Source organism: Anomaloglossus baeobatrachus, chromosome 2, assembly GCF_048569485.1.
Source record: "Anomaloglossus baeobatrachus isolate aAnoBae1 chromosome 2, aAnoBae1.hap1, whole genome shotgun sequence".
In the NCBI taxonomy this organism is placed as follows: domain Eukaryota; kingdom Metazoa; phylum Chordata; class Amphibia; order Anura; family Aromobatidae; genus Anomaloglossus; species Anomaloglossus baeobatrachus.
Genome location: NC_134354.1, coordinates 29,859,577 through 29,878,458, shown reverse-complemented (window position 1 = coordinate 29,878,458; position 18,882 = coordinate 29,859,577). Strand labels below are relative to the sequence as shown.

The 18,882-nt window shown below is 52.6% G+C and overlaps 1 pseudogene; it reads left to right on the top strand.

The window, feature by feature from the left end:
- The first annotated feature begins 5,489 nt into the window (after positions 1-5,489).
- The window catches only part of LOC142290889 (interferon-induced GTP-binding protein Mx2-like), a 107,139-nt pseudogene continuing 93,746 nt past the window's right edge, over positions 5,490-18,882 (top strand).

Here is an 18,882-nt window from a genome sequence, read left to right as displayed (position 1 = left end):
AAAATGCAGACCGTCCGTGGCCTGCCCGTCCATCACCGGTTTTATTTTCACAACTGAAAAAGAGAAACGGTAAAACACATAACAATTATAACTTCTTCCCACATCGGGAGGCATGTACTTAAATGTTGCTAACGGTAACGGCTTCCGCTCTCTCCCACCCAAGCAACCTGGCCCTGATGCTGCCCCTAAGCAAATTGGCAGCACCCCTTGACCCCAGTCCAGCACAAGTTACCTGAGCGGGTTCTGTCCTTTTCAGGGGACCCGTGTCCATGGGGACCACTGAACCCCTCCAGAGGATCGCCACTGGTTCCGGTGGTGGCTGGGCCCCAGCCTGCTCCACTGCGGGCCCTTCCTCCAATCTGCCTCTCCGGAGGCGGTCACGGTAAAGCCAACAAACATTTTATTTACACACCACAAGTTCGTGGTTGCCCTGCTAGTTCTCGGGCTTGTCCGTAGTAGTTTCTACGCATTTGTGTAAAGGGGTCCCAACGGGGACCAGTTGCCGGCAACGACCGGTTCTAATCAGGGTTTCAATCAGGTAACATTCGGTTAATTATTCACTTATCATTCAAAGAAACTTTAAACAGCACTCTGGTGGTCCCAACGGGGACAATTGCAATGGGACTCCGCTGCCATCACTCCGATTCTTCGGCATCGGTCGGGGGAGGGGGCGCGGTGCACACTCGGGCCTCTTGGCTGCCCTTCAGCTTTGCATCCAACGCAAACCACCCCCTCTCCCCGCAGTGCCGGGTGTACTGCACCAGGTCTCCCGGCATCAGGTTGCGGCCTGGGTGCTCCTCCGGCAAGTGGGCATTGACATCCCGCCGGGCTATAAAGACTTCGGCCTCCAGGCCCGGCTCATAAATAAAGCCATAGCCCCGGCGGACATCAAACCGCCTCACCTGCCCTTCATACAGGGGGCCCCGGACACGGAAGGTCGCTTGCCGGAGGCTCTCTTTTTCCCTGATCTTGCGGGCCACCAACTCTGCCTTCTTCCTCTCCCTTTCCGCAATCTCCGGGCCCAGCGGTGTCGGCTCCCTGTCCCAATACGGAGCTGCTGCGAGCTCCGGCGCACGGGTCGGGCCCCGCGAGACCTTCTGGACACTGCCCACCACTGGCGATCTGGGTGGAAGGTCCCGCGGTGACTTGGCCTGGGGTGCTGCTTTGCAACGGCAACCCGGCGCAACCTCAGCCGAGGTGTGGGGGATGGGCACAGGGGTCCTCTTCCGTTGGGCCTTCGGCACGGAGCGGTCTGTCGGCTCCGGCTCGGGGGAAGTCTCCGCAGATGCCTCCGGTTCGGGCTTTGGCACCTTCCACGGTAGCTGTTCTGGGCGATCACTGGCTCCGGCTGCTGGCCGATCCGCCTGGGCGGACATGCGGGGTACCGCTACCGGTTGCGGGGGTAGCGGGCCTAGTGGTGGGGTCACGGCAGCCAATACGGGTAGCGAGGGAGGTAGCAGGGCGAGCGGGTTTAGACCGGGTCCCGCGGCCGCGATGACCGACCCACTAGAGGTACGGGGGCGTGGGTCACTCACCCTCCCTTCCGAAACTCCCTCCTCGCGTCTCCGCACAGTTGCTATAACCTCCGCCATGTCTGCCTCCCACTCCTCCAGGAGGAGCTGCATTTTGACCTGCAGCCGTTGTTGTAGCTGAGCGGTCCGGATCTCCACCCACGCCGCGGTTCCAGGCGCGGGGGATACGGTGCTGCGGGACGGCATGAACATGGCTCTGGCGGCCTCTTCCAGGAACCAGCAACAAGATGGCCGCAGGGTCCTGGCGTCCCTGCTTTTATAGCCGCGCTCACATGCGACCAGCCGCCATCTCGTCCCCCTTAGTCTCTTTCCGGCTCCTCCTCTACAGGGGCGGGGTTTAGGCCTTCGCGCCTCCATTACTCGAGGAGACGCTCGAGTGGGAATTTTTCGCGCCCAAGATGGCGGCTTCTCCAAATTTTCGGCCGGACACCTCCGGCGGTCACAAGGCACACCTCTACCAGACGGCAGAGCGGTAAGATCCTGTTCGTGACGCCAAGTTGTCGCGGGCGGAGGAGGACGCGCTGCGCTTCACCCACTGCTCGGGTCCGGCTCTGCTGCGGCCTGCTCGCCCGCTGCTCGGTGGTGGCTCGAGCAGCATGCCGGATCCCGGGGCCTCGAGCGGCGCTCCTCGCCCGTGAGTGAAAAGGGGGAATTTGATTGTGGGGATTGGATATTGTCCGTGACGCCACCCACGGTTGTGGTGAGATTGGTGACACCACCGCTGCTCTGGACAGGGATCCCGGGAGCGATGACAGGGAGCAGCCTGGATGTTAGTTCTCCCCTCCGTGGGTAGGGGGTTGGTTGTCCCGGGGCCCCGTGATGGGGTAGGTAGGGATGACAGGCGGGTTGCGGGGCCTGGTGAGGTGCAGGGTCGCGGGGCAGCGCGGTGCCGCACGGCACGGTGGTACTCACTCAGCCAATGATGAAGACACAGTTCTTGGTAAAACACACGGCTGGATGGACGGGTCCCACAGACTGCTGCGGTGTTTCTCCTCCCGGCAGGTTGATGGTGACTGCCTTTTCCCTGCACCTGTGTAATGTTTGGTTCCAATGGGTTCCCACCGGTAACCCGCTCTCCAGCTTGGATATGGGCTGGAGGAGCCCCTTTTGCCCGCAGGCTCTGTCCCTGGGAACGGTAGCCTTGGCGGTGACTGTGTTTCCCTCTCACGGTTGGACTGTTGCCTTCTGTCGGGACTTGGCTGCTGGGAAACCCAGGAGGTTCCCTTCGCTAACGGATTTGACAAATTCACAGCGACTCCTAGCCTTGTCAGGGTCCGTAAGCCCCTGCCGGATGGTGCTGGCTTCTCTTTGCGTACCGGTCCGGTACTGCCGGGCCACCGCCCGTCCACGGTCCTTACGGCTAGCTCCAATCGGCCTCTCCTGCAGATGGTCACCACCGTCTGCCAACCCTGCTGCTCCGTCCGGGCCACACACCCGGACCAACTTCAGTCTGCTCAACTGCTACTTCGCCTCCTTCCACTTTCTCCTCCAAACTCAATCTCAACTGTTTTCCCGCCTCCAGGACTGTGAACTCCTCGGTGGGCGGAGACCAACTGCCTGGCCCCACCCCCTGGTGTGGACATCAGCCTCTGGAGGAAGACAAAAAGGGTTTTCGTCTGACTTTGGTGTGCCTGACCGGGAGTGTGGGGTGTGTTGGTGTTGTTCTGTGACGACCTGGCTTGTCCAGGGTGCCACACTGTGCCCACGGTACTCTGTATCTGCGGATTTTTCTGCATCAAAATCCGCAGCTTTCCCCCGGAATCCGCACCTTTTCATAGGTGCGGATTTTGTTGCGGATTTTGCGAATTTTTTAAAAAAATTTTTTAGGCAAAATCCGCACGAAAATCCGCAACAATAATTGACATGCTGCAGATTTTTCCGTACGAAAATCCGCACTATTTCCGCTGCGGAAAAATCCGCAGCGTGGGCACAGCATTTCCCAAATGCCATAGAAATGGCTGGGGAGTAAATGTGCTGCAGATTTCTGGAAAATCGGAGGCTTTTACGCGAGAAATCCGCGGCAAAATCCGCGCATTTTCCGCAGCGTGGGCACATAGCCTAAGGCTAAGTTCACATTTCCGTTGATTTGTATCAGTCACATGCGTCGCTTGACGCATGTGACTGATGCGCTGTTCAACGCTGTACAACGGATGACAAAGAACAGAATTCTTTGTCGGATTCCGTTGTGTGCGGGGGGCGGAGTTCGGGGGCAGAGCCGAGCGGGGGGCGGGGCCAGGCGCTGAGGATGTCAGTAGAAGTGCTGCGGTCTGCATGGCTGGGGACAGGTGAGTGTGTGTGTGAGTGAGTGTGTGTATGTGCATGTATGTATGTATGTATGTGTGTGTGCACATGCAAAGTGCGGGAGGGGGCGGAGCCGAGCAGGGGGCGGGGCCAGACGAGGGTGTCAGTGGCAGTGCTTGTCTGCATGGCTGGGGACAGGTGTGTGTGTGTGTACATACATGTGCGGAGTGCGGGAGGGGGCGGGGCCGAGCGGGGAAGTGTCGGCCTCCCTGCACACGTAACCAGCCTAAATATCGGGTAACAGCAAAGCACCCGATGTTTACCTTGGTTACCCGATATTTACCTTGGTTACGGGCCTACACCGCTTAGCGCTGGCTCCTTGCACCGTAACCAGGGTAAATATCGGGTAACCAAGCAAAGCTGGTGACGTGTGCAGGGAGCCAGAGAGCATGCGCAGCGAAATCCGACGGATCTCGCTGCTCAAAAAACGTTACATGCTGCGTTCCTCCCGCCCGGCGGTCAGTCGTTCCACGACTGATCAGTCGGGCGGAGGGTGCAACGCAGCATCATCAGTCACAATCCGCTGCTCATACAAGTCTATGGGAGCAGCGGAATCCGCTAAACGGATTCCGCTGTTTACAAGAGCAGCGGATTGTGACTGATACATTTTAGCGGAAATGTGAACTTAGCCAAGATGTAAAAGTCGCATTAGGCTAAGTTCACATTTCCGCTAAAATCTATCAGTCACAATCCGCTGCTCTTGTAAACAGCGGAATCCGTTTAGCGGATTCCGCTGCTCCCATAGACTTGTATGAGCAGCGGATTGTGACTGATGATGCTGCGTTGCACCCTCCGCCCGACTGATCAGTCGTGGAACGACTGACCGCCGGGCGGGAGGAACGCAGCATGTAACGTTTTTTGAGCAGCGAGATCCGTCGGATTTCGCTGCGCATGCTCTCTGGCTCCCTGCACACGTCACCAGCTTTGGTTGGTTACCCGATATTTACCCTGGTTACGGTGCAAGGAGCCAGCGCTAAGCGGTGTAGGCCCGTAACCAAGGTAAATATCGGGTAACCAAGGTAAACATCGGGTGCTTTGCTGTTACCCGATATTTAGGCTGGTTACGTGTGCAGGGAGGCCGACTCTTCCCCGCTCGGCCCCGCCCCCTCCCGCACTCCGCACATGTATGTACACACACACACACACACACACACACCCCTGTCCCCAGCCATGCAGACAAGCACTGACACCTTCGTCTGGCCCCGCCCCCTGCTCGGCTCCGCCCCCTCCCGCACTTTGCATGTGCACACACATACATACATACATGCACATACACACACTCACTCACTCACACATACACTCACCTGTCCCCAGCCATGCAGACCGCAGCACTTCCACTGACATCCTCAGCGCCTGGCCCCGCCCCCCGCTCGGCTCTGCCCCAGAACTCCGCCCCCCGCACACAACGGAATCCGACAAAGAATTCTGTTCTTTGTCATCCGTTGTACAGCGTTGAACAGCGCATCAGTCACATGCGTCAAGCGACGCATGTGACTGATACAAATCAACGGAAATGTGAACTTAGCCTTAGGAAAAGCTTTGCCTATTGTGTGGCTCCACGCAGTCAGAACACAAAGGCTGTGGAGAAGGGGTTAAGGGATTAGTCAGTTTTAGTTTCGTTTTCATGGAAAGTGAATCTCTGCAGATGAGAGGAGTATATAAACCAGAGTACAGGCTGCTGCAGTCTCCTGGAGGACACACTGCACACTGGTGAGTGCCTGCACCCCCTACCCCAGCCCTCCATAGACGCACTGACCCCCACAAAGCTCTGCTGCACTTTTATTCTATAGCATGAATTTTAATTTGATGATATATACAGTGTATATTTTATTTTTTTTTATTTATAATATTTCTATTTATTTTGCACAGATCTACTCCCCCCCCCCCCCAAATCCATCCTTTCTTCAGCGCTCTATTGGGAGACCCAGACGATTGGGGTATAGCTACTGCCCTCTGGAGGCCACACAAAGCACTACACTAAAAGTGCAAGGCCCCTCCCTCTCTGGCTATACCCCCCCGTGGTATCACGGGTACTCCAGTTTTAGCTTTGTGTGCGAAGGAGGTCAGACATTCCATGCATAGCTCCACAGATTTTAGTCAGCAGTAGCTGCTGACTAGTTCGGATGGAAGAAAAGAGGACACATATAGTGTTCCCAGCATGCTCCCTTCTCACCCCTGGATGGTGTTGTAAGGTTGAGGTACCTATTGCTGGTACAGGGCTGGAGCCTGACATGCTGTTTTTCCTTCCACATCCCCTTGGGGGTTCTGTGGAAGTGGGATCCTGCCGGCCTCAAAGCTCTGTCGCCGGGCTCCATCCACAGACCCATCAGAACCTGATGGATACGGAGCAGGAGTACCATCAGGGACCGGGCCCTGCATCTTACAGGTACTCTGTGTCCCCGGCAGGCACAGACACACTCCGGGCTGGCTGGGTGTTGTAGTGCGCCGGGGACCGTACACTGAGCTGGTGTTCCTACAGTCATCTGGGGGACTTTGTGTTCTGGGAACGCAGCGCCGACCCTCACTGGACCGGGCGGCGCTGCTGTGACTTGTGGTGCGCCGGGGATACGCCGACCGCGCTTTTACGGCGGCGGCGTTTATAACTCTAGTCCCCGGCTTTTGGGCCTAGGACGCCGGCAGCTCCGATCGTTCCCGCCCCCACCCTGTCAATCAGGGTAGGGGAGAGACGCTGTTTCACGGCAGCGAGGAGGGCTGGAGCCTGATTTACATGCTCCAGCCCTCACACTAGGCACAGAGGGAGCAGGCTTCCCGCTCTTGGTCAGGAACGCCCAGGGCCCGCCCCCCTTCTTCCCTCAGGACGCCGGCAGCCATTACATGCATGGCTGGCTGGAAGAAGGACGCAAGGCTCTGGGAGACCTAGACTGAGGGGCTTTGGAAGACCACACACCCGCTCTTTAGCGGGCGGTAAGCGGCTTTTCAGCTGGCCCCTCTAGTGCCTCAGTGTTTGTTAGTGTATTGTGTCACTGGACATAGAGATTTATTGATTTCTTGCACTGTGAGGTCGCTTCCTGGCTGAATACCCCAGATCGCTCTGAGGAAGCAGCAGCATGTCATCCACAAGACGCAAAGCTGCCAAGGCTAGGGCTGTGTGCACTGTGTGTGCTGCTTGTGGGACTGCTCTACCAGCAGGTTCCAAAGACCCCCATTGTGTGCAATGCTCAGATCCGGTGCTGCTTCGCCAGCCGGAGTCAGGAGAGATAGTGACCCAGGCTGAGACGCCTGTAAGTCCTGCCCCGGTGTCAGGGTCAGACTTTGCAGTTTTTGCGGTTAATATGTCGGTGACTATGGCAAAAATCCTGGAAACTTTGCAATCCATGCCTGGGGCTCAGTCTATGGACACGGCGAGGTCTATGTCCTCTAACCCTCCGCAGTTGGATTTAATCCAGACTGCAAGGGGGTCCCCGGCCTCTCAGGATGAGTATGATGACTCAGATGATTGCCCCAGCCACCCCAAGCGGGCTCGCTGGGAAAGACCCTCAACGTCATCACACTGCTCAGGGTCTCAGCGCAATCAGTCTCCCTGTGATGTGTCTGAAGAGAGTGATCAGGAGTCGAATCCTGGAACCCCTCTCAATCTGGATACCCCGGATGGGGACGCCATGGTAAACGATCTTATCTCAGCCATCAATAGGCTGTTAGATATTTCTCCCCCAACCCCTTCAGCAGAAGAGGCAGCGGCAGAGCAGGAGAAATTTCGTTTCCTCTATCCCAAGCGTAAATTAAGTGCTCTGTTGGATCACTCTGACTTCAGAGAATCAATCCAGAAACACGATGCTCATCCAGAAAAGCGTTTCTCTAAACGTTCTAAGGATACACGTTATCCTTTCCCCCCTGAGGTGGTCAAGCGCTGGACCCAGTGTCCAAAGGTGGATCCCCCGATTTCCAAACTTGCAGCTAGATCCATAGTTGCAGTGGAGGATGGCGCTTCACTTAAGGATGCCAATGACAGACAGATGGACCTTTGGTTAAAATCTGTCTATGAAGCTATCGGCGCGTCGTTTGCTCCGGCATTCGCAGCCGTATGGGCACTCCAGGCTATTTCAGCTGGCTTAGCAAAAGTGGATGCTATCTTACATCCAGCGGTGCCGCAAGTGGCGTCCCTTACCTCGCAGATGTCCGCGTTTGCGTCTTACGCTATCAATGCGGTCCTAGAATCTACCAGCCGCACCTCAATGGCGTCTGCCAATTCGGTAGTTTTGCGCAGGGCATTGTGGTTAAAGGACTGGAAAGCAGATGCTGGTTCCAAAAAATGTTTAACCAGCTTGCCTTTGTCTAGAGAAAGACTGTTTGGCGAGCCATTGGCTGACATCATTAAACAGTCCAAGGGTAAAGACTCCTCTTTACCCCAGCCCAGACCAAGCAAACCTCAGCAGAGAAAGTGGCAGCAGAAGTTTCAGTCCTTTCGAGGTTCGGGCAAAACACAATTCTCCTCGTCCAAAGGGACTCAGAGGACGCAAAGAAACTCAGATTCCTGGAGGGCTCATTCACGCCCCAAGAAAGCAAATGGAGGAACCGCTTCCAAAGCGGCTACCTCATGACTTCCAGTCCCCTCCCTCCGCATCTCCGGTCGGGGGCAGGCTCTCCCGCTTTTACGACACTTGGATGTCACAGGTCAAAGACCGGTGGGTGACGGACATTTTGTCGCGCGGGTACAGAATCGAGTTCAGTTCTCGTCCTCCAGCTCGGTTCTTCAGAACCTCCCCACACTCAGACCGTGTAGATGTCCTGCGGCAGGCGGTGGACTCCCTAAGAGCGGAGGGAGTAGTGGTTCCTGTACCGTTTCAGGAACAAGGGAGAGGGTTTTACTCCAATCTCTTTGTGGTGCCAAAAAAGGACGGCTCATTCCGTCCTGTTCTGGACCTAAAACTGCTCAACAAACATGTGCACGCCAGGAGGTTCCGGATGGAAACCCTCCGTTCTGTCATTGCCTCAATGTCTCAAGGAGACTTCCTTGCCTCAATAGACATCAAGGATGCTTATCTCCACGTGCCAATTGCTACAGAACATCAACGTTTTCTACGTTTTGTGATAGGAGACGACCATTTTCAGTTCGTAGCTCTGCCATTTGGTCTGGCGACAGCCCCACGGGTCTTCACCAAGGTCATGGCGGCGGTGGTAGCAGTCTTGCACTCTCAGGGACACTCGGTGATCCCTTACCTAGACGATCTACTTGTCAAGGCACCCTCTCAAGAGGCATGCCAACTCAGTCTACAGGCTACGCTGGAGACTCTCCAGACTTTTGGATGGATCATCAACTTTCCAAAGTCAAATCTGTCACCGACACAGTCACTAACGTATCTTGGCATGGAGTTTCATACTCGAGCAGCGAGAGTGAAGCTTCCGCTAAACAAGCAGCGGTCCCTACAGACAGGGGTGCAATCGCTCCTTCAGGGCCAGTCGCACCCCTTACGGCGCCTCATGCACTTCCTAGGGAAGATGGTGGCAGCCATGGAAGCAGTTCCCTTTGCGCAGTTTCATCTGCGTCCACTTCAATGGGACATTCTCCGCCAATGGGACGGGAAGACGACTTCCCTAGACAGGAAAGTCTCTCTTTCCCAGACGGCCAAGGACTCTCTGCAATGGTGGCTCCTTCCCACCTCATTGTCTCAGGGAAGATCCTTCCTGCCCCCATCCTGGGCAGTAGTCACGACAGATGCGAGTCTGTCGGGGTGGGGAGCAGTGTTTCTACACCACAGGGCTCAGGGGACGTGGACTCAGCAGGAGTCCACCCTTCAGATCAATGTTCTGGAAATCAGGGCAGTGTATCTTGCCCTACTGGCCTTCCAACAGTGGCTGGAAGGAAAGCAGATCCGAATCCAATCGGACAACTCCACAGCGGTGGCATACATCAACCACCAAGGAGGGACGCGCAGCCGGCAAGCCTTTCAGGAAGTCCGGCGCATTCTGAATTGGGTGGAGGACACAGCATCCACCATATCCGCGGTTCACATCCCGGGCGTAGAAAACTGGGAAGCAGACTTCCTCAGTCGCCAGGGCATGGACGCAGGGGAATGGTCCCTTCACCCGGACGTGTTTCAGGAAATCTGTCGCCGATGGGGAGTGCCGGACGTCGACCTAATGGCGCCTCGGCACAACAACAAGGTCCCGGCATTCATGGCGCGGTCGCGAGATCAAAGAGCGCTGGCGGCAGACGCCTTGGTGCAAGATTGGTCGCACTTCCGCCTCCCATATGTATTCCCGCCTCTGGCACTCTTGCCCAGAGTACTACGCAAGATCAGATCCGATTGCAGCCGCATCATACTCGTCGCCCCAGACTGGCCGAGGAGATCGTGGTATCCGGATCTGTGGCATCTCACGGTCGGCCGACCGTGGTCGCTTCCAGACCGTCCAGACCTGCTGTCTCAAGGGCCGTTTTTCCATCAGAATTCTACGGCCCTGAACCTGACTGTGTGGCCATTGAGTCCTGGATCCTATCGTCAACAGGATTATCCCAGGGAGTGGTAGCCACAATGAGACAAGCTAGGAAGTCAACTTCTGCTAAGATCTACCACAGAACGTGGAAGATTTTCTTAACCTGGTGCTCTGCTCAGGGAGTGTCTCCCTGGCCATTTGCATTGCCCACTTTTCTATCTTTCCTGCAATCAGGGTTGGAAAAGGGCTTGTCGCTCGGCTCCCTTAAAGGGCAAGTCTCGGCACTATCCGTGTTTTTTCAGAAGCGTCTAGCACGTCTTCCTAAGGTGCGCACGTTCCTGCAGGGGGTCTGTCATATTGTGCCCCCGTACAAGCGGCCGTTGGATCCATGGGATCTGAACAGGGTACTAGTGGCTCTCCAGAAGCCGCCCTTCGAGCCTCTCAAAGAAGTTTCTTTTTCTCGCCTGTCACAGAAAGTGGCGTTTCTTGTTGCGATCACATCGCTTCGGCGAGTGTCTGAGCTGGCTGCTCTGTCATCCAAGGCTCCCTTCTTGGTGTTCCACCAGGACAAGGTTGTGCTGCGCCCCATTCCGGAGTTTCTCCCTAAGGTCGTATCCTCGTTTCATCTTAATCAGGATATATCATTGCCTTCCTTTTATCCTCATCCGGTTCACCGGTATGAAAGGGACTTGCGTTTGCTAGATCTGGTGAGAGCACTCAGGATCTACATTTCCCGCACGGCGCCCATGCGCCGTTCCGATGCACTTTTTGTCCTTGTCGCCGGTCCGCGCAAGGGGTTGCAGGCTTCTAAAGCCACCTTGGCTCGATGGATCAAAGAACCAATTATAGAGGCCTACCGTTCTGCTGGGCTTCCGGTTCCTTCAGGGCTAAAAGCCCACTCAACCAGAGCCGTAGGTGCGTCCTGGGCATTACGGCACCAGGCTTCGGCTCAACAGGTGTGCCAGGCAGCTACCTGGTCGAGTCTGCACACGTTCACCAAGCATTATCAGGTGCATACCTATGCTTCGGCGGATGCCAGCTTAGGTAGAAGAGTCCTGCAGGCGGCAGTGACATCCCCGTAGGGGGGGGCTGTTTTGCAGCTCTAACATGAGGTATTTCTTTACCCACCCAGGGACAGCTTTTGGACGTCCCAATCGTCTGGGTCTCCCAATAGAGCGCTGAAGAAGAAGGGAATTTTGTTACTTACCGTAAATTCCTTTTCTTCTAGCTCTTATTGGGAGACCCAGCACCCGCCCTGTTGTCCTTCGGGATTGTTTTTTGCTGTTTGCGGGTACACATGTTGTTCATGTTGAACGGTTTTTCAGTTCTCCGATGTTACTCGGAGTTAATTTGTTTAAACCAGTTGTTGGCTTCCTCCTTCTTGCTTTGGCACTAAAACTGGAGTACCCGTGATACCACGGGGGGGTATAGCCAGAGAGGGAGGGGCCTTGCACTTTTAGTGTAGTGCTTTGTGTGGCCTCCAGAGGGCAGTAGCTATACCCCAATCGTCTGGGTCTCCCAATAAGAGCTAGAAGAAAAGGAATTTACGGTAAGTAACAAAATTCCCTTCTTCTAAAAGTGATTTTATGTCACACATTTTTGCACAATTTTAAAACTTAAAGCAGCAATCAGTCAGGCGGGTCCTTTGAGTTGTAATTGTAGGTATTATTCAAAATCTGTGATTGCTGTCAGTGAATGGGACCTGTTTCCCTTCAGAGGCTGAACACCCCTCACAGCTGAGCGCTCCTCAGAATTACATCTAACTATCAGCGCAGCTTTCCTGCAGACATATATTATATTCTAGCTGTTTCCCTGGAGAAGGTGGAATGTGATCGATCAGGTTTGTGCGGTTTCAGCCTCTGTAGAAGAACAAACACAAATTAAGGAAGGGTGGGGAGAGGGGGCACCTGTGACTGCAGTCATCATGGGGGGGGTGTTATGTGGCTCCTAGTGTTTGGAGCATATTGTTTAACACTGGTTTATGGAGGCACAATGTGTACCATTCAGTGTGGAAGTGTGTGGCACTGTTATATGTGGGGGCACTGTGTGTGGCACTGTTATATGTGGGGGCACTGTGTGTGGCACTGTTATATGTGGGGGCACTGTGTGTGGCACTGCTATATGTGGGGGCACTGTGTGTGGCACTGTTATATGTGGGGGCACTGTGTGTGGCACTGCTATATGTGGGGGCACTGTGTGTGGCACTGTTATATGTGGGGGCACTGTGTGTGGCACTGTTATATGTGGGGGCACTGTGTGTGGCACTGTTATATGTGGGGGCACTGTGTGTGGCACTGTTATATGTGGGGGCACTGTGTGTGGCACTGTTATATGTGGGGGCACTGTGTGTGGCACTGTTATATGTGGGGGCACTGTGTGTGGCACTGTTTTATATGTGGGGGCACTGTGTGTGGCACTGTTATATGTGGGGGCACTGTGTGTGGCACTGTTGTATGTGGGGGCACTGTGTGAGGCACTGTTGTATGTGGGGGCACTGTGTGTGGCACTGTTGTATATGGGGGCACTGTTGTATATGGGGGCACTGTTGTATATGGGGGCACTGTTGTATATGGGGGCACTGTTGTATATGGGGGCACTGTTGTATATGGGGGCACTGTTGTATATGGGGGCACTGTTGTATATGGGGGCACTGTTGTATATGGGGGCACTGTGTGTGGCACTGTTGTATATGGGGGCACTGTGTGTGGCACTGTTTTTTTATATGGGGGGGCACTGTGTGTGGCACTGTTTTTTATATAAGGAGGGCACTGTGTGTGGCACTGTTTTTTATATAAGGAGGGCACTGTGTGTGGCACTGTTTTTTATATAGGGGGGGGCACTGTGTGTGGCACTGTTTTTTATATAGGGGGGGCACTGTGTGTGGCACTGTTTTTTATATAGGGGGGGCACTGTGTGTGGCACTGTTTTATATATAGGGGGGGCACTGTGTGTGGCACTGTTATATAGGGGGGGCACTGTGTGGGTGGGGCACTGTTTTATATAGGGGGGGCACTGTCTTATACAAAAGGGGTGCGCTGTGAGAACTATTTTTTTTTTTTTCCCCTTCATATTGAGGATAAGGATGTGATGGCGGTGTTGGGGAGGCTGTCCATGTTGTTTTTTGTACTGTAAAGACTGACGTATGTGATCCCTGGTACAGGCCGGGCCGTCACTTGAAATCTTGATAAATTGTTTAAAAGAACTGAAGACCTCAGTGGTTGATCCCTTTAATGGCTAACTGAGGTCTCAACCACTGAGGACGTCAGTTCTTCTACTGTCTAACACGGTACAAAGATATTTCACCTGTATTGAAGCCTTGAGTCCTGTTTAGTGCAAGAATGTGGTGACGAAAAAACGGACTAAAAGGCTGAGGACCAGCGGCTCGGGGAATGTCAGTTGTGAAATAGTTTTTTTTTTTTTTTTTTTTTTTTTTTTAAATATTGAGTTGCCCACATTTAATGGTGGTCTTGCTTTTTCAGGTTTTTTTTTTTTTTTTGTTTTTATTTATTTTATTACTCACAGCAAGTTGGGCTGCAGTGTGTACATTGCCCAAGCCAAAAACGAATGCTCTACCAGGACACAGCTAAACCCCCACTAATGTGGAAGCGTCGCAGGTGCAGGAGAAGCAGATCACACACACACACTTCTCCATGGAATGGAGGGGGGCGAATGCTAGATGATAAAACTGCACACTAGTGGCTTGCATACAGCGCTGTTCACACATGCAGATAACAGTCACAAACCCGCAGCCTATTAGGTGACGCCCTTCTATTAGGTCAGGCGGGCTGCCAAGCCGTACCCCACTGTGTATCATGCACGGACAGACACTCTACAGTGCAAGGCCCAACAGAAAGGGGCCTGGCTGTATCCTGTACAAACAAAAAAATGAGGTTTTTGTTGGTATTTATGGCCATAAAACGTAAGCCTACACCCTCGTCACGGGACCTCATGCTTGTAGGTCCCTACACTAAATATAAAAATAGCAACAAAAAGAGGACAATCAACTTAATTTTTGGAGGATATTATCCTTTTTTTTTTTTTTTTGTTGCTATTTTTTATTTATTTTACTCACATATGCCTCTTTCACACATCCATGCATTAAACGCACTTGTGTGAAGGTCCTTGGGGGAGGTCTGTGTGTGTCTGTGTGTGTCTGTGTGTGTCTGTGTGTGTCTGTGTGTGTCTGTGTGTGTCTGTGTGTGTCTGTGTGTGTCTGTGTGTGTCTGTGTGTGTCTGTGTGTGTCTGTGTGTGTCTGTGTGTGTGTTCCTGGTGCTATCCATATGACTATTGGATAGTACACAGCATGAGCTGGTAGACTTGCCTGTCTCTGGTGCTTCTGTTACTTCTGAGTCTTCGAAGAATATTCATGAGGCATAATGAGCGGGCCCGGAAGCAACAACAAAGGCAGAGACAGCAGCATCAGAGACAAATAAGTATAATTTTTTTTTTTTTTTTTTTTATTAAAGTGACAGGTGTTTTCTCCGGTACATGTCACATCGATCACATCAGTGTGCGCTCCATGTGACATCAGTGAGGCCAGCAGAAAACTGACATATTGCCATGTGGAGCACACGGACACTCGGTATGTGTGAACACTGAGACGTGCACAGACCCATTGAATTTAATGGGTGTACATGTGTCCCTGTCTCGGGTACATGTGGAAATGGATGTCACATGTACCGGAGACACAGATGTGTGAAGGAGGCCTTACATAGGGCTTTTAATTCCACAGCACTTTACAGATGTGGTCATGTTCTGTATAATCTGCCACAAGGACTGTTTTTTTGTTTGTTTTTCTTTTACATTTTAGGGCTTATTCACATGACCGTTCCATCTGTCCTGGTCACTTCCTGGGTTTTGCGGACCGACTGACAGGACCATCTTTTCAATGTCTTTTGTGTAGGATCGGATAGCACACGGAAAAACTTCCGTGTGCATCCGATCCTACAAAAAAAACACATCGGGTGCCGTATGTCCGTTCCGTTTTTATGGAACATGTCCTATTCTGTTCCGTAATAACGGACCGTGACTCAATACAAGTCAATGGGTCCGAAAAATCCCTGGAAGCCGCACGGAAGCACTTCCATGTGACCCCCCCCCCCCCCCCCCCCTCCCCGTCGGGTGCCTCTGCAGTCTGTGTCCCGCTCCAGCCCCGCGGCTGCCCGCACTGCAGTGTGTCAGTGTCTGCCCGCAGTATCAGCAGTTTCTCACACTGCAGTGCGGGCAGCCGCGGGGATGCCGAGCGCTGCTGTCAGGAGGTTAAATGAGATCATTACCTGCTGTGACGATCTCCTGCTCTCCTGACGTCAGCACTGTCACTGACTTCTATGCCCGCCGCGTTCTCACGTCTCGCGGGCGGCCCGAGACTGTCACTAGCAGTGACGTCACGGGCTCCCGTGATTCTTCGCTGTGAACGTGCGGACAATGGAAGTCAGTGACAGCACTGACGTCGGGAGAGCAGGAGATCATCACAGCAAGTAATCTCATCTAACTTCCTGACAGCAGCGCTCGTCATCCCCTGCAGTGACCTGGGCTGACCTATTGATGTTAGCTCAGGTCACTGCACTGCTCTCCCAGCCAATGGGGAACATTCTGTTCTTCATTGACTGGGACAGTGACTATGGTATGGATCGTCATGGGACTCCCTTATTGGATTACACCAGACCTGGAATTGATTGTTCTTTTCAATAAATTGGTGAAAGAGGGAAATGTTTTGGGGAGTGTTGTTTCAAATAAAACTTTTTTGTTGTCTATATTTTTTATTTATTTATTACTGACTGGGTTAGTGATGTTGGGTTTCTGATAGACGCGTGACATCGATAACCCCAGGGCTTGATGCCAGGTGACATTACACATTTGGCATCAACCCCATATATTATCCCGTTTGCCACCGCACCAGGGCAATGGGATGAGTTGGGGCAAAGCGCCAGGATTGGCACATCAAATGGATGTGCCACTTCTGGGGCGGCTGTGGCCTTCTTTTTTTAGGCTGGGGCGTGTCAAATAACGGGCCTCCCTAGTCTGAGAATACCAGACCACAGCTGTCCGCTTTACCTTGGCTGGTGATCCAATTTGGGGGGGGGGGACCCCCCACGTTTTTGTTTTAAATTATTTAATTTAAAATAACAGCGTGGGGTGGCCTCTGTTTTGGATTACCAGCCAAGGTAAAGCTGCCAGCTGTGGTCTGCAGGCTGCAGCTGTCTGCTTTACCCTAGCTGGCTACAAAAGATAGGGGGACCCCACATCGGTTTTGTTTGTTTTTTTTTTATTTTTTTGGGGGGGGAGGCTAAATACAAGGCTAAGCACCCTTTAGTGCCACATGAAAGTCACTAACGGATGCCAGCTTAGAATATGCAGGGGGGTGGGACATTATGTCTGTCTTTCTCATCTATCTATCATTCATTCATTCATTCATTCATTCATCTATCCCTCTGTCTCTCTATCCATCTTTATATCTACCCATCTGTTTGTCTTTCTAGCTGCTTCTGTTTTTAGCGGTCCGCAAAAAAACCCGTAAGGCACACGGACCGTATACGGAACGGCTGCCACACGGATGCATCCGGGAAAAAAACTGACTGTTTTTTGCGGACCGCAAAAACGGAACGGTCATGTGAATGTAGCCTTAGTTGTGCTTGTGTTAGGAAGAGAACCACATGGGACAGAGAGAGGCCTTATTCCGACGGCCGCATGGTGTGGATTTTTTTTTTTTCTTTTTCCCCCCCTCGGACACTGCACATCACCTTAACAACCTAAGGTGCTAGTCACAAGTCTATTTTTTTTTTTTTTTTTTTGCCCCGGTATCACGGATGACGGGGGTCAATACAATAAACAAAAAAGACAAGTTCAGTGGCTGGCGTTAAAGTATATGACCCAGACATTTCTAGGGAAGGTGAGAGAACACTGCCTTGTTGCTTGTTAGTGAAGTTAGCCCATATATCTCGGCCATGATGTATTTTTCAGGACAGGGACTGTGGTGTCAACTTATTGACATTGAAATGAGATAAGGGAACCAAGGACTGGTATCAGGAGCTGTGATGGACATCGTGGTTTTTGCAAAAACCATATCTGCTTATGGAGGACCAAAATATACAGTATATAGCCACCATATAGAAAGAACTACAGTAAATAAAGCAGGGTCCTTACTGAGGAGCCTCGCCGCCCCTCCCTTATTCTTATAACTTGCTGTAGTCGTCTGACTACGAGGCTGTAAACATGTCTCATTTACAAGACCAACAAAATGACTGTGAATGATGAGCCCCTCCAAAGAGCTAAAGGATTTCCAACCTTGGAGCCTAAAGTACCCTGAGCTCCACAGGAGCGTAGAGTGGATGCTTATGATCTGGTTTCCACATGTTAAAGACGCCGTGAACCAGTAGAAAAATGACTGAGCTTGTAGCAAGAGTCGTTAAACTAAGAAACCGGAATGATTTTAACGGTTCCATGGAAAACATTTTGGTTTCATCCAAAGTCTGAGGTTGCCAGATCAGCCGTTCAACTGGAACGCTCTGAAGTGGCCGCGGGTAAGACCGCGGCTGAGCTCCCATAATCTGCGCCAACAAAATCCCCACGCTCAGATTTTATGCAAGGGTACATTTCTTTACTGGTAAACATCTCAATGACACACGCCGCTGGCTTAGCAGCACACATAACCAGGGTTTGCTATCCGGGTCTCTAACTTCGGACACACGGCGCAGAACACAAAAAAAACAGCAATGATAAACAAGAATTCTGTCCCTGACTTGCCCTATGGGTTACATTACCAGTCCAAAACACAAGGAGGGAGGGCTCCCACGTAGCAGGCCTGGACTCCGGGTAAACAGCAGTGACTCCAAGGGAGAGAGATGGGAAGATCTTCAGCCCTCTCAACAGAGGACTAGCTTACAGTCTCTTGGTATGGAGGAAGGAGACGGTCCGGAGGTCCCTTGAGTCCAGTATCACGTCTGCAGCAGTTCTGGCAATCCCTCACACTTCAGCGATGAGGGCAGTCCGAGGCAGGTCTGTTCAGGTCCAACTCCAGAAGCTCAGTGACCTCCTTTCCCGCACTTTTTCTGTACAACCACTCCCTGTGGGAGGGGATCAGATTTTACAGCGTTCGCCTCTCTAGCAATTTCAGCACTTGTCCACCAGGTGGCAGCACCATCCTGTTTAATGTCAGTCTCCATGTCCTTTTCAATCACAAAACAGTCAGAGCTGCTCGCCTCGTTACACGCTCCACCACCTATAACAGAGAAGGCACCAAAGTCAGACTTTTTCCCTCCCGTCTTGGAGGAATTTATGGTGGTGCAGGTGATTCGTGTACAAATCCAGAGGGACCCAAAGGTCCACTTGGCCACAAACAAGTAGATCTGTTTGTGATCCCCCTAACGATTTGGGGTAATTTCTCCAGGATAAGGAAGATGTAGAGGGGGGGCCGTATCCTGGAGTTCACATTAATCAGAGAAAAGTTTTGGTGCAGTGTCTTTGTAATGGATGCTGTGATGTTGACCTCGAACTCTGCAGAAAACATTGACAAGATTACAAAGTTTGGCTTACACTGCCATGGGCCGGGCCGTCATGTCTAGGGCAGCCAGATGTGAAGTGTGAGGATAGGATTTTGGCATGAGAACGTTGTGTGGCAAGAGTGTGATCAAAAGATGTACATAAATGTGGGAGTGT